Source organism: Gopherus flavomarginatus, chromosome 4 (assembly GCF_025201925.1).
Source record: "Gopherus flavomarginatus isolate rGopFla2 chromosome 4, rGopFla2.mat.asm, whole genome shotgun sequence".
Classification (NCBI taxonomy): Eukaryota; Metazoa; Chordata; order Testudines; family Testudinidae; genus Gopherus; species Gopherus flavomarginatus.
In genome coordinates this window covers 179625260-179637936 of record NC_066620.1, presented here as the reverse complement: position 1 = coordinate 179637936, position 12677 = coordinate 179625260, and positions in this window count along the sequence as shown.

Here is a 12677-nt window from a genome sequence, read left to right as displayed (position 1 = left end):
ATATTCACAGAGTAGGCACCACCAAAATGCAAAGGCTTTGCAAAGCACAGAGGACCCTGTACATACTTTCATATCTGTTGGAAGGGTACAAAATGCCATGTGAAAGTGAAAAAGGCAGAGAAAGCTGAGGCTATTTATAGCTTCTAACTTTATTAATGTTAAGACTCTGTTGGTCAATCTAACTAGAGAAAACATTTTAGAATTCAAGTTAGTATTTGTATGTATATATATTTTATATTATAATAAATAAACTAAGAACAAGAGGCTATCTACACTCCCAATAAACTTGTTTTGTATTGTATTTAGAAAATACATGTAAATTTTGGTTGCAACAGCAAATTATATTGTTGTAGTTACTGAGATTGAGCCAGAAGTTTTAAATTTAACAGAAATTTAAAACTTTTTTAAAAAGCCTTATATAAAAAGGCAGCAAGGAATGGAGGAAAAAGTAAGAATGTAATCTTGAGGACTATTTGAATTTTTCATGTTGGTTTAATGAAAATTTGATAGATACAGAGAGAACAACAAGAGTTCCAAAACGTGAAATTTTTCACTGGATTGTCTGACTTTGTTATGGACACTTTTAGTAACGAATATAAAACACATTGGAATATGCAGCTTGCCCTACATGTGCCTCCTCATGTGCCGATTGTTGGTTTTGGTGGTGATGTTTATGTAATTAATTTTCCTCTTCCCTCCATGACTGAAAATAAATACACTAATCTGAACCTGCCACACTTAGCAGTGATGACATAACATGGCCATTGGAGGGGGGTGGGGAATCTGGAGAGGGTAGGAGGACACCAGAGTGACAGATTCTTTCCCTTACCAACTACTCCTATAGCCTAAGGGGACAATTCTTGAGCTAGGAAAATGCATGTGTTAGTTCAATTGTCTCTTCTAATGGCACTTCAGTGCCCTTATTATTGACCAAGGTCATGAGCCCCCCACCCTAAAAGGCAGTCAAGTATAAGCTGCATTCTTGTTTTGCAAAAAAAATTAACACAGAGGTTACACAAGGTCACTGCCGCTTTATCAGGAATAGAACCCAGGACTACCATGGTAGACACACATTTTAGCTATGCAGTGGTATTGCCTTTGAGGTTCAATATTCTTTGGTTAGTCTGTCTGTAATCACTAGAACATACTCTTCTCCCAGAGCCACAGGATTAGGGAAATTCTGGACACCACGCTTTAGGAAAGATGTGGACAGAGTCCAGAGGAAAGCTACAAAAATGATTAAATAAAGGTTTAGAAAACCTATGAGGAAAGGTTAAAAAAGATTAGTACTGAGAGGAAAAGACTGAGGTGGGACCTGATAACAGTTTTCAAATATGTTAAGGGCTGTTATAAAGAGGATGATGATCATTTGGTATCATGTCCAGTGAAGGTAGGACAGGAAGTAATGGGCTTAATCTGCAGCAAAGGAGATTTAGTTTAGATATTAGGGAAAAAATTCTTACTATAATGGTAGTTAAGCTCTGAAGCAGCCTTCCAGGGAGGTTGTGGAATCCCCATCATTGGAAGTTTTTTAAAAACAGGTTGGACAAACACCTGCCAGGGATGATGTAGGTTTACTTGGGCCTGTCACAGTGCAGAGGGAAGGACTTGACTTTTTGAGGTCCCTTCCAGTCCTATATTTCTATGATTCTATAGATAGAACCTCGGATTCCTGATCACCAGTATGCTATTGCTGTCTAGCAAACAGATATGTAACCCAGGTGAAACTGTGTGTTAAATTCAAGAGTCTGACCTAGGTCCACACTAGAAGTTATTCCTGCAGCTTAAGGGGTAGTGCTCTAATCTAGGCATTTAAAACCCCAGTGTTGAAGTCCTGCTATTGGCCTATGGGAGGAGCTGTTATGGGCTCATAACAGATTTTATTTTTTCAAGTTTTCTTTTTAGAAAGAACTGGCTTGTTTAGTTCTCCCAGTGAGAAAATTTTTTGCAGCATATATTTATAATTTAAGAACTATCATAATCTATACATTGTTGCATAACATAGTAACATGCACTTCAGTCATTTGTCATCTTCCTGTGTCTATAGGAATCACCCAGTGGAGTGCTGTGTATAAAAAAACAAAACCAAACATAAACAGAAAATTCACATGAAAAGCCTTCTCTTCAATTAAGATTTATCAGATCAGACCCCACCAACTTAAAGTCTTAGAAGCATGGGAACAATAAAATAGAAAACTCGCTTGCTTTTCTTGCCACTTTTACCTTGCTTACAACACTGTCAATAACACACTACAACACCCCTTAAGATTTCACATCCACGTACAAAAAATAATATGTACTCAAATTTCAAACTCACACGCCAGCACAAAACCTTAACATTGACAACAGTGCTAAGGCAAAATCCTCCCAAATGTATGCAGTCTGTGAGAGTCAGATGTGCGGATATGTTGATTCAAGAGCACCTGAAGACAATAATTAACATGTAATGAATGAGCAGTAATGGGCTATTTTAAATTCATCTGTTTAAAATTGGTCTTTTAAAAAAAATAGAAATAGAGCATAGTGGGAGGATATCATCTAAAATATGGCTATATTTATTTTGCCATCACATTCTGAGATCTTTCTCCTGGTAATCTAATTTAGATCACAGTAGGTAACAGAAACAACTGTGTTTATAACTTAGTAATTTACTGACTTAGGGACCAAAGTCCATCTTCATTCATTTGTTAGACACGCTCACACACAACTGCCATGGAGTGCAGCACACTCATGCATATACATATGAGGGTAGAATTTGGCCATTGCACTCATTATCATGAAATATGAAAGTGTTCCATAATGATTGCTGCATTATACAGACCAATGTGTGCATAGCACTTAACACAAGAGCAACAGTACGAAAGCCCTATCAGGAGGCATGCTTTCTGAAGCATGACTAGCTATAAGCCATTTCAACAGCATAGGCTCTAGCCAGCTGACCCTAGATTTTTAGAAGATGATGTCTATGAAAGAAAAGTCACATCCTTAAAGCTTTATCTTCCCAAGCAAGACAATCTGGAAGACAGCAATTCCTTTCTTTATCAACTTAAAAATTCTGAAATTCTCATTATGCATTTTTCCTGACACAGCAATTTCTCTTTTGTTTAGTCACATTTTACACTGGATGCAAACTTTAATACCAGTGACCAATTCCCTTAATTACCCATTGGAAAGGAGGAGAGAGTGAACAAAGAGCAGACACATTTAAGTAAAAACATAGTGATGTTTGGATACCTGCAAATATGGTATTGCACTATTTATCTGTCATGGAGATGATGGATGACAGAGGGAGGAGCAGAGGGTAGGAGGAATCTGGGGCAGGCAGTGAGTGGGAAGGTATTCCAAAGTTTGGTGAATGTGGGTGGATGTAGTAGGCAACGGGGGTGCTTTTATGCACTTTGTGTGCAGTTGTAGAAGGAAGGTTTCAGCTGCTGTTGAGGGTAGAGATGGGAGCTAAGGAAGTAGAGAACGTTTGGAAGCCTCAGGGAGGTGAAGTTTGCCAGGTTGCTGTTATATATACGAACATTGTCAAGGAATGAGTACAGGGGAGAGTTACCCTGAACTATTGCTAGTTTAGCTGGTTGATGAAGGAGAAGGCAGTGCTTTCCACTATTGCCAGGAGCAAGTGGCTTGGCTTTTCTTTCTACAGAATCCAGACAACTGTTTGTGATCAATATAGCTAGTGGCACCAGAAAAGAGTGTTTGGCAGTGGTATGTGGTACATCACTCAGCAGTAACAAGGTTAACAGTATAGGTATTTAATATCTGATAATCAGACATCAAACTATATGTCTCTTGGTGCTATTGTGCAGACTCAGCAAGAGGACAGCGCATTGGTAGTCATTCTGAAAGTGATGTAAATCACCAATAGGTCTAATAAAAAAAGAAGGTTCTTTCAAAAAATAAAATGAATGCTTCATATTTCTGGGGGAAAAAAAATGGGGTGGACAGCTGCCCAAGCCATTGTTAAATTTAAAAGCTGGAACAACTGGTTCTAAAAAGGCTTCTACATTTAACAACCGGTGCGAACCGGCTTGAGCTCACCACTGCTTGTGCCCCCCTGATTGTTAGAGGTGCTTCAGTATTTAAGGCAGTGGGATATTGAGACTCAGCCCAGGGCCTTGTGGGAGTGAATTCCTGAGTAGGGGACCTCTCAGTGGAAAGCCTAGGTCCATTGTTCTGGGCTACTTCCTACCTCCTTCCCTTCAATTTGGGGCATGACCCCTATAATCCACATCATTGTGCTGGATTGTCACTAGAGAACCACCTCATGGACTTTCGGTGGTGTCCTGCTGTAGTCCCAGGTTCCTCCGGGTAGGGCAGCCATAAGTTTGGTGTTGCCAGAACCCCACAATGTCTCTGTGCTATGGCCACTCGGGTATCTTTTAGGCTCGGTGATCCTAGGTATCTTTAGACAGGGAGATGGTACTTATTTCCTTGTGGCTCCCTTGGCTGGCAGGCTAGTGACCCTTTCCCTTCAGGCAGAGAGGCAGCTAGCTCCTGCCTCTTCACAGATCAGCCCCAAACTGAGCCAAACTGAGCTCTTGCCTTTTTTTCCCCCTCCAGGCCTGGCATTGGCTTCAGGTGTAACAGGCTGGTGCTAGCTGGGCCACAAGGCTCCCTTCTGTTTTCTCTGCTTCACCACAATGAATATAAAGTGGACAATTAATTAAAATTTAAGCATAAAAATGTTCAAAAGGGCCCCAATATTCCATATTTTTACCATCTAATTTACATACTTAATCTATGTGTATTTCAGTCAATGTCTTATTTTCATTCTCACCTCAGGGAAGTTGGAATAGTAGTTCCTGAATTAATGACACTTCTTGAAATATTTACTGCTGGCTAACAGGAAAAAATCAAATTCTAAGAATACCTACTGAATTGTTATGAACAATGGTTCTGAAAATTTGGTGAGAGCTCTGCACTCATTTATATGAGATAGCAAGTTATAATTTCTACCCCTTAATTATTTTTTAAAAACAGGGACTGTGGTACATGGCATTATATCACATCTATCCTATTACTGAAGACTTTCAAAATCTCTTCTGGCAATCAGTATCTACATGACATGATGTTTCAAATACTGCTGAGTGAATTAATCTTTACCTTAATTTCCCTGCAAGTGTGGTTTTCTCCCCTGAACAAAATGTATGTAAAATGTTAACTACTGGATTGATATTTTCACTGTTTCTGTCTCTTAATTATCTTCCTTTGGAAGACTGATTAAAGTAACGATAAAAGAATACTAAACACTCCTACTAGTTTAAAAACACAAGTTTCAATTCTTTTAAAAATGTCAGAATTTACTTTTATGTGTTTATTATTTTATTTGTGTCAAGTAGCATGCATGCTTACTGTGGAGTTCATCATTGTACAAGGTATGTATCTGCTATCTTAAGTGTTCATTCTTAATATGTGAGCACATCACAATAATTAATGATCCATCAAAATTGTCTCCTAGAGAGAATGTTCTTCTCTCCACTTTAAGACAGACTAATTCTGTCAGGAGCTGGCAATTCATTCCTGCTGTGTTGGGTACCATTACTAAATGATTGTTTGAGGACATGCTTGTTCAAACATTCTTGTCTTTGCTTAATTACTGGGACTAATAAAGGGGTTTTAAAACAGGTAGTTTACAAGAAACTGTCAGGGATAATTCTTATCCAATTTTTTTATGGTGTCATTGTGACAGGAATCTTTCCTAAATGATGGAATTCAGGTAGCTGATTCTACTCTGAGCTCTGAAAGTTATCAGCCTTGATGAGCTCTGCATTATTGCAATGCTGTGCAACCCCTCACTTCACCACTTTACCCATTAACACATATCAAAGCTTGTGAGAGTCAAGTGGTTTTGTGTTATTTATATAGACTTAGATGTGTACAATGTAGAACAATATGTAGAATCTCATAAATATCAAAGCCATTGTTCCAAGCAAGTAACATTCTAAAATATGCAAGTTCATTCACATTTAGTTGTGGCCTTGGAAATCTCATTCTCCAGCCTGATGGAGATGATGCTCACAGAAGTCCCTATTAGCCTAGTGGATTTTAGTTACAGGTACACCTATTCTCTGGCCAAATACCAATAATAATACTTGCTGGAAGCAATGATACTGTTCTTTTACATTCAAACACTTTATAAATACCAACTAAACAATTTTTAAAACACTCTTGCTCGATAAGTATAATTATTCTAATATTTTCCTTCTATAGATGAAAAAATGAAGGCATAGAGGTTACGTGATATGTCCAAGACTTCAAAGAAAGCCAGTATTAGAACTCAGAAATTCTTGATTCAGGGTTTTATTTCCTTGAGGCTACTGAACAGATACAGAAAATAACTTTTTATCACTGTCACCTTGGATTAGATTTGAACCATTTAACCTAGAGGTTAAACTTCCCTTATTTTACCATCAGAGTCTGAATGATCTGTGAAATATTAATAGCTTTAATAAAGCAGGTTTCCCCAAAGGTTTGCTCAATGTAGAGCTCATTGAAAAATGGGTATTTTTCCCCAGAAATTTTTTTTTTGAAAACTAAAAAAAAGTTTTGACCTAAATTTTCCATTGAAAAATTTAGGTTTTGGGTAGAAACTTGAATGTTAAAAAAACTTTTGGCTGACAACTGAGCAATACTGCCATTGTGCCTCATGGGAGTTGTAGTTCAGGTACTTCATGCTCCCATTCGCCTCTATGGGCCAGTTCCATGGTCAGACTACATATCCAGTGATGCATTATAATCTCCATTCTTGGAGACAGAAATTAGCAGTGTGTCATAAAAGCCACTGGCTGAGGGGCATCATGGGAGATGTAGTCCCATTAAGGGCTTTAAGGACCTCAGTTGCTTACAGGGTTAGGTGGCAATTGAGTGGGTCTTTTGAGGATCTAAATTTTGCATTTAGGCATTTAAAGTGGCACTTAGGCATTTAAATCCGTTTGTGGATCCAGCCCAAAGTAGTGAATCAGGCCCCTTGGCTTTAATTGAGTTATTTCTGATTAACACCAATGTGAGACAAGAGGCAGGCCCACAGGAGGTAACATTAAAAGTATACTCAGATGTGAAGATATGCACTGATGTCAAAGGGTTTGCAATTTCTGTAAGATAACCAAGAATGTCATTATTTTTTAAGCTCTGAAGAAAATTGCTTATGAAGCAGTGAGAAGCTGGTATAAAAGTATGTTACAAGAGATATGTAAAAATGTTTCTCTTAATGTTTACATTGCAAATTTTTCCTGACTACAGTAGCCTGGGTAAAAGAGTTTGAGTTGTTGTTTCTGATTCAGTGGAAATGGCTTCAAGTAGCCACGACTGTAAACTAATATTGTAGATACCTTTACATGTCAGGTTTGTTTATGCACTTTCAGATAGATGTCAAGTGTCTCAGTTGGTTTGATTTAATTAAGGTAGGTTATGCACTAGTAGAATATTCTCTGCTCCTCAAAGAAACTAAAGAAGGTGGCTGCAGAAACTGCTGCTATATTCCAGATGATCTGTTTGGAAAAGGGGAAATCAAGTGTTGAATGCTTAACATGGAAAAACTTTCAGTGATTAATGAGAGTATTTAACTGCCAAGTACAGTAGTCACAGAGGAACATTGCAATGAATATACTGGATGCCACATGGTTCTGTGCAATTCTGATGTTATTGTTCTGTTCTGAAGGGCGGTTCTCTGTAGCAGTAGAAGCAGGGTCAGCCATTTTGCTGTATTTTATGTACTCCCATCAAAACAGAATAAAAAGAGTGATAAGGCAAGATGTATAGACCTGTATTATAATATGGTGAGGCTGCAGGGGGGTGTATTTGGTTTCATTTTCCTGAGGAGGGCACAATTTTCAAATTTTGGGAAACACAGGCTTAAACCTTGCTGTTTTACTAGTTCAAAATATGGAATCCCAGCTATCATGTTAGAGTCATTCTTCTAGAGACTAAATGCCCTTGCATATTATTTGCTGGAGAGCTATTCATGAGTATAGTCTCTAACATCTTCTTTTGATCTCACTTATCCAAATTGGACCCTAGTGTTGCTCCAGTGGAGTTTTTTGTTGTTTTTTTTTAATAATTTTTATATATTATATTTAATTGGTAGCATAGCAATATTTAAACATTAACCCTTTTTTATATAAAGGGTAAAGAAATGGGAGTAAATTATAGACAGTACATGATCAAGAACAGGGAGTTAGTTAGAGTACTGAGTTTTTAAAGAGTTATATAATATAAATAGTTTGAGAGTTTCAGGGTTTTTTAAACTGTTTCGGTGTAAGAAATGAAACATGTTTTATCTAGAGATAGCCTTAAGGTATACAGTTCAGCTCCTGATCTGGATTTGAGTTCTATAACGAGAGAGGAGAGGAGGTTGGATTTGGAGGTTTGGATTTTACAGTCTGTGATGTAACTCTATGAGCCTTTACACCAGCTTTTGGTCTCCCAGTTCAGGGCTGCTTTGGATTCTTGAGGCCCTCAGTCTGACTTACACAGTCTGGGGTGTCTGTCTAAATTATGGAATCCTCTCTAGGCAGCCCTATGGGCCACACATGCTGCTGCTCTGCCCTCAGTCTCATCCTCCCCATATGAGAGAGCTTGTGAGGGGTCCTTGGAGGGAATCCTTATTGCTGTCTTGTTCAGTACCTGTGCAGAGTGATTTATCCGTCCAGCTGGATCTGGGGCTTTTGTGGCCCATTTTTGCCACTGTGGTCCTGAGCAGGACTAGAATGGATATAGATCTCATCCAGAGTTCTTAGTATGGGCTCCTCTTCCATTTTTCCACAGAAATCAATAAGAAACAGGAATGTGAAATCAAAGTTCCATCTGCAGAATTTGTGCTTGCAATTCATTTTGTAGCCACAAACTTTGTGAGTGCCACATTTGCCCACAGAGTGGGAGGTCCAGCCTTCAGCAAAGCTGCCAATATAACCCTAAAACATTTACCTTAAAAGTTTAAAATTAATGGGTGTTAGAACGGTATCAAAATAGATAAGTTATAAATAAGAACAGAAGGACTCAAAGTGAAAACAAGGTTGAGTCCACACTTGGGGTTCTTCTGCCATTCTGAAACGGCGCTGGCTACATTTTCCTGATTTACAATAACAACAGAGCCCTTTGAGTGAATTATAGTCTTGTATTTACTAGATCTATTTCTATCTGTATTCCTGAGTTTTGTTCTCTAAGCAAACAAGCCCACCAAGCTTGCAAGGTAACTTACAAATCTCCTGCAAGGGCAATTCTTCATAAGAAGCCTGAAGGTGCCTGTTGTATGAGAAATGAGTCTAAAAAAGGACAATCTAGTTATTGGAAAGATTGATGATGCTTTGTCCATCAAACTTTTGAGAAGAAAAAAAAATAGGTGAAAAGATGGCAAAGTCTGAGCCCCAGTGCAACAATAAAGTTATTTTTCTCCTGGGAATCACTTTGCATTATTAACAGTTAGGGAGAAGAACATAATTTTAAGTACAAAACTAAAACAAAACAGCAGCGCCTATGAGTGTACTTTTTCTTGGAGATTTACTGACAATTTTACACCCGTCTGAGATATTGACAGACTATTGAGGAAATAAATAAAATATAAAACAATTTTCCTTACAGTGTTGCCACAGCTCCCCTGCCCACTGTAGATAACAAAGGAATTGCCTTCTGACTGACCTACAAATCCACTGCTTTGGGACAGACTCTTTTCTGCTGCTGCATGGGTACATAAAGGGGAAGGCCCCCCACCACCACCACTTTACACACCTGTGTATGGCCAGGCCCAGTCACTGTCTCTACATTCCCCCAACAACAGAGATTGTTCCATCCGAGCTTCTGAGATGGAAGCAACACCAAAGAGGGTGGGGAGTAAACCCTATGGGTCTCTCAGCTGTAGCATCCACTCCAGGGCTACCCAGCATATACATTTTTAGAATAATATTGGGATACTTGCACATGAATATGCAATATATAATTATTTTTCTCATCTAATTGTTGGGGTTGGGGAAGGAAGATTATCCCACATCTGTCTATAGCAAGGGTCTGAAGTATTTGTAGCTGGCTCTTGTCAGAAATAGGATACTGGACTAAATGGGCATTGAGTCTGATCTGGTACAGCATCACCTACTGGTGATTAAAGTAATACAATCGAGGTCCTAATTTATCCATATATATTTTCATCTCATGTTTTATGCCCACATGTGCCAAGGTCAAAAGATTATTTTATAGCTTTTTGAAAAAGTTTAACTATTGTACTTTGAGACTTTTGTTTAAGAAACAACTTTAAGTATAATTTTAAAGTCAGTTTCCTGTCCCAGAGTATTTAAACTAGAATAAAATGTCATGTACTTAACTGAGTTTGCTTTACTTGTTATGCAGAAATCAGGGGCAGTAATCTTACAATCTCTGGTTGATAGAGCATCTCCTTATGCTCTTTCATTACATTCCTTCCCCCATAATTTTGAAGATTTGTTGGTAAGCTATGTAATTTATGGAGCACACACCGCTCGTGTGTGAAAATCATCCAGGACCTTTTTCTCCAGAAGATCAAAAATGTCACCTTCTAAAAAGTTTACATTTCTGCATGATCAAAATCAACATTCTCAACTAGTACCTAACTCTTAGCTCACTAGTTCAAAGATATTTTGAAATATTCCTTGGATCTCAGCTATACAGCTAAGATGAACTTGTTTCACAAGGAAGAGATTACAGTTTTTTGAAAGTGAACATCCTGATACACTTTTAAAATAGCTTAGATTCATAGGATGGAAAGTATATTAATTCATTTTGATTTAATTACAGAATTTTGGATCAACATTCAGAGGTGGTGTGTCTTCTGATTATTATTTTAATGTTGTTGTGAACATAGTATATTAAACAGTTGAGACATCTCTTCAGAGCACAGCCTTCAGAGAAATGTAGAGCTTTCACATGCCATCTCCTGCATGCCGTTCTGGCATATAATATTTTACTTCATGCGGAAGCTGAAAACCAAGTTAACAATTTTTAAAAGTCATAAAAGAAAATCAGAAAGAAAATTTAAAAATTTACATCAACAAGGGTACTGAAATGAGATTTTCCTTTGTGTTTACAGTACAGTAATTGAAACGCAGTGACCTATCGGACCATAATATATTGTGTTTATTAAGAGCCTAAATATCAAAAAGATATTTGTGCAACTGAATGTAAAAAGATCGGCAGTTGCTTATTTTATTGACAAGATATTCATAGATTCATAGACTCTAGAACTGGAAGGGACCTCAAGAGGTCATCGAGTCCAGTTCCCTGCCCTCATGGCAGGACCAAATACTGTCTAGACCATCCCTGATAGACATTTATCTAACCTACTCTTAAATATCTCCAGAGATGGAGATTCCACAACCTCCCTAGGCAATTTATTCCAATGTTTAACCACCCTGACAGTTAGGAACTTTTTCCTAAAGTCCAACCTAAACCTCCCTTGCTGCAGTTTAAGCCGACTGCTTCTTGTTCTATCCTTAGAGGCTAAGATGAACAAGTTTTCTCCCACATGATTATTTCCATGAAGAGACACTCCATTTAATGAGGATCTTTTGTCTGATGGAATTATGTCTGCATTAATTTATTCTTTTGTATTCAGAAGACAAACATTTTTTGCATATAATTTGAGTTGATACATGAGCCCTTTCATTTCTTATTTAAGAATTTTTAGAAAAGAATCTAAGAAAAAGTCCACCTGGCAAGCAAACTTTAAATAATAATAATAATAATAATAATAATACTCTAAGCCTGTGAGCCTAGATAAAGTATAATTAAAAACAATAGGCTAATCACCATGAAAACCATTAAAATCAATAGACTAATCACCATGAAAACAGCAATTGCACAAGGGGGCTGAATTAAGGTTGCAGGCGCACCTCAATTTTGGCATTTCCTAATTTGAGAGTGCTTTACATTGCAACCTTTTAACTTAACTTTTTATGTAAGTAAGTATTTTATGGTTTAGTTTATTAACAATCTGGATGATGGGATAGATTGCACCCTCAGGAAGTTTGCAGGTAACACTAAGCTGTAGGGAGAATTAGACATGCTCGACGGAAGAGATAGGGTCCAGAGTGACCTAGACAAATTGGAGGATTGGGCCAAAAGAAATCTGATGAGGTTCAACAAGGACAAGTGCCGAGTCCTGCACTTAGGATGGAAAAATCCATGTCCCGCTACAGGCTGGGGACTGACTGGCTAAGCAGCAGTTCTGCATAAAAGGACCTGGGGATTACAGTGGACGAGAAGCTGGATATGAGTCAGCAGTGTGCCCTTGTTGCCAAGAAGGCTAACAGCATATTGGGCTGCATTAGTAGGAACACTGCCAGCAGATTGAGGGAAGTGATTATTCCCCTTTATTTGGCACTGGTGAGGCCACATCTGGAGTATTGCATCCAGTTTTGGGTCTCCCACTACAGAAAGGATGTGGACAAATTGGAGAGAGTCCAGTGGAGAGCAACAAAAATGATCAGGGGACTGGGGCACATGACTTACGAAGAGAGGCTGAGGGAACTGGGCTTATTTAGTCTTCAGAAGAGAAGAGTGAGGGGGGATTTGATAGCAGCCTTTAACTACCTGAAGGGGGGTTCCAAAGAGGATGGAGCTAGGCTATTCTCAATGGTAGCAGATGACAGAACAAGGAGCAATGGTCTCAAGTTACAGTGGGGGAGGTCTAGGCTTGATATTAGGAAAAA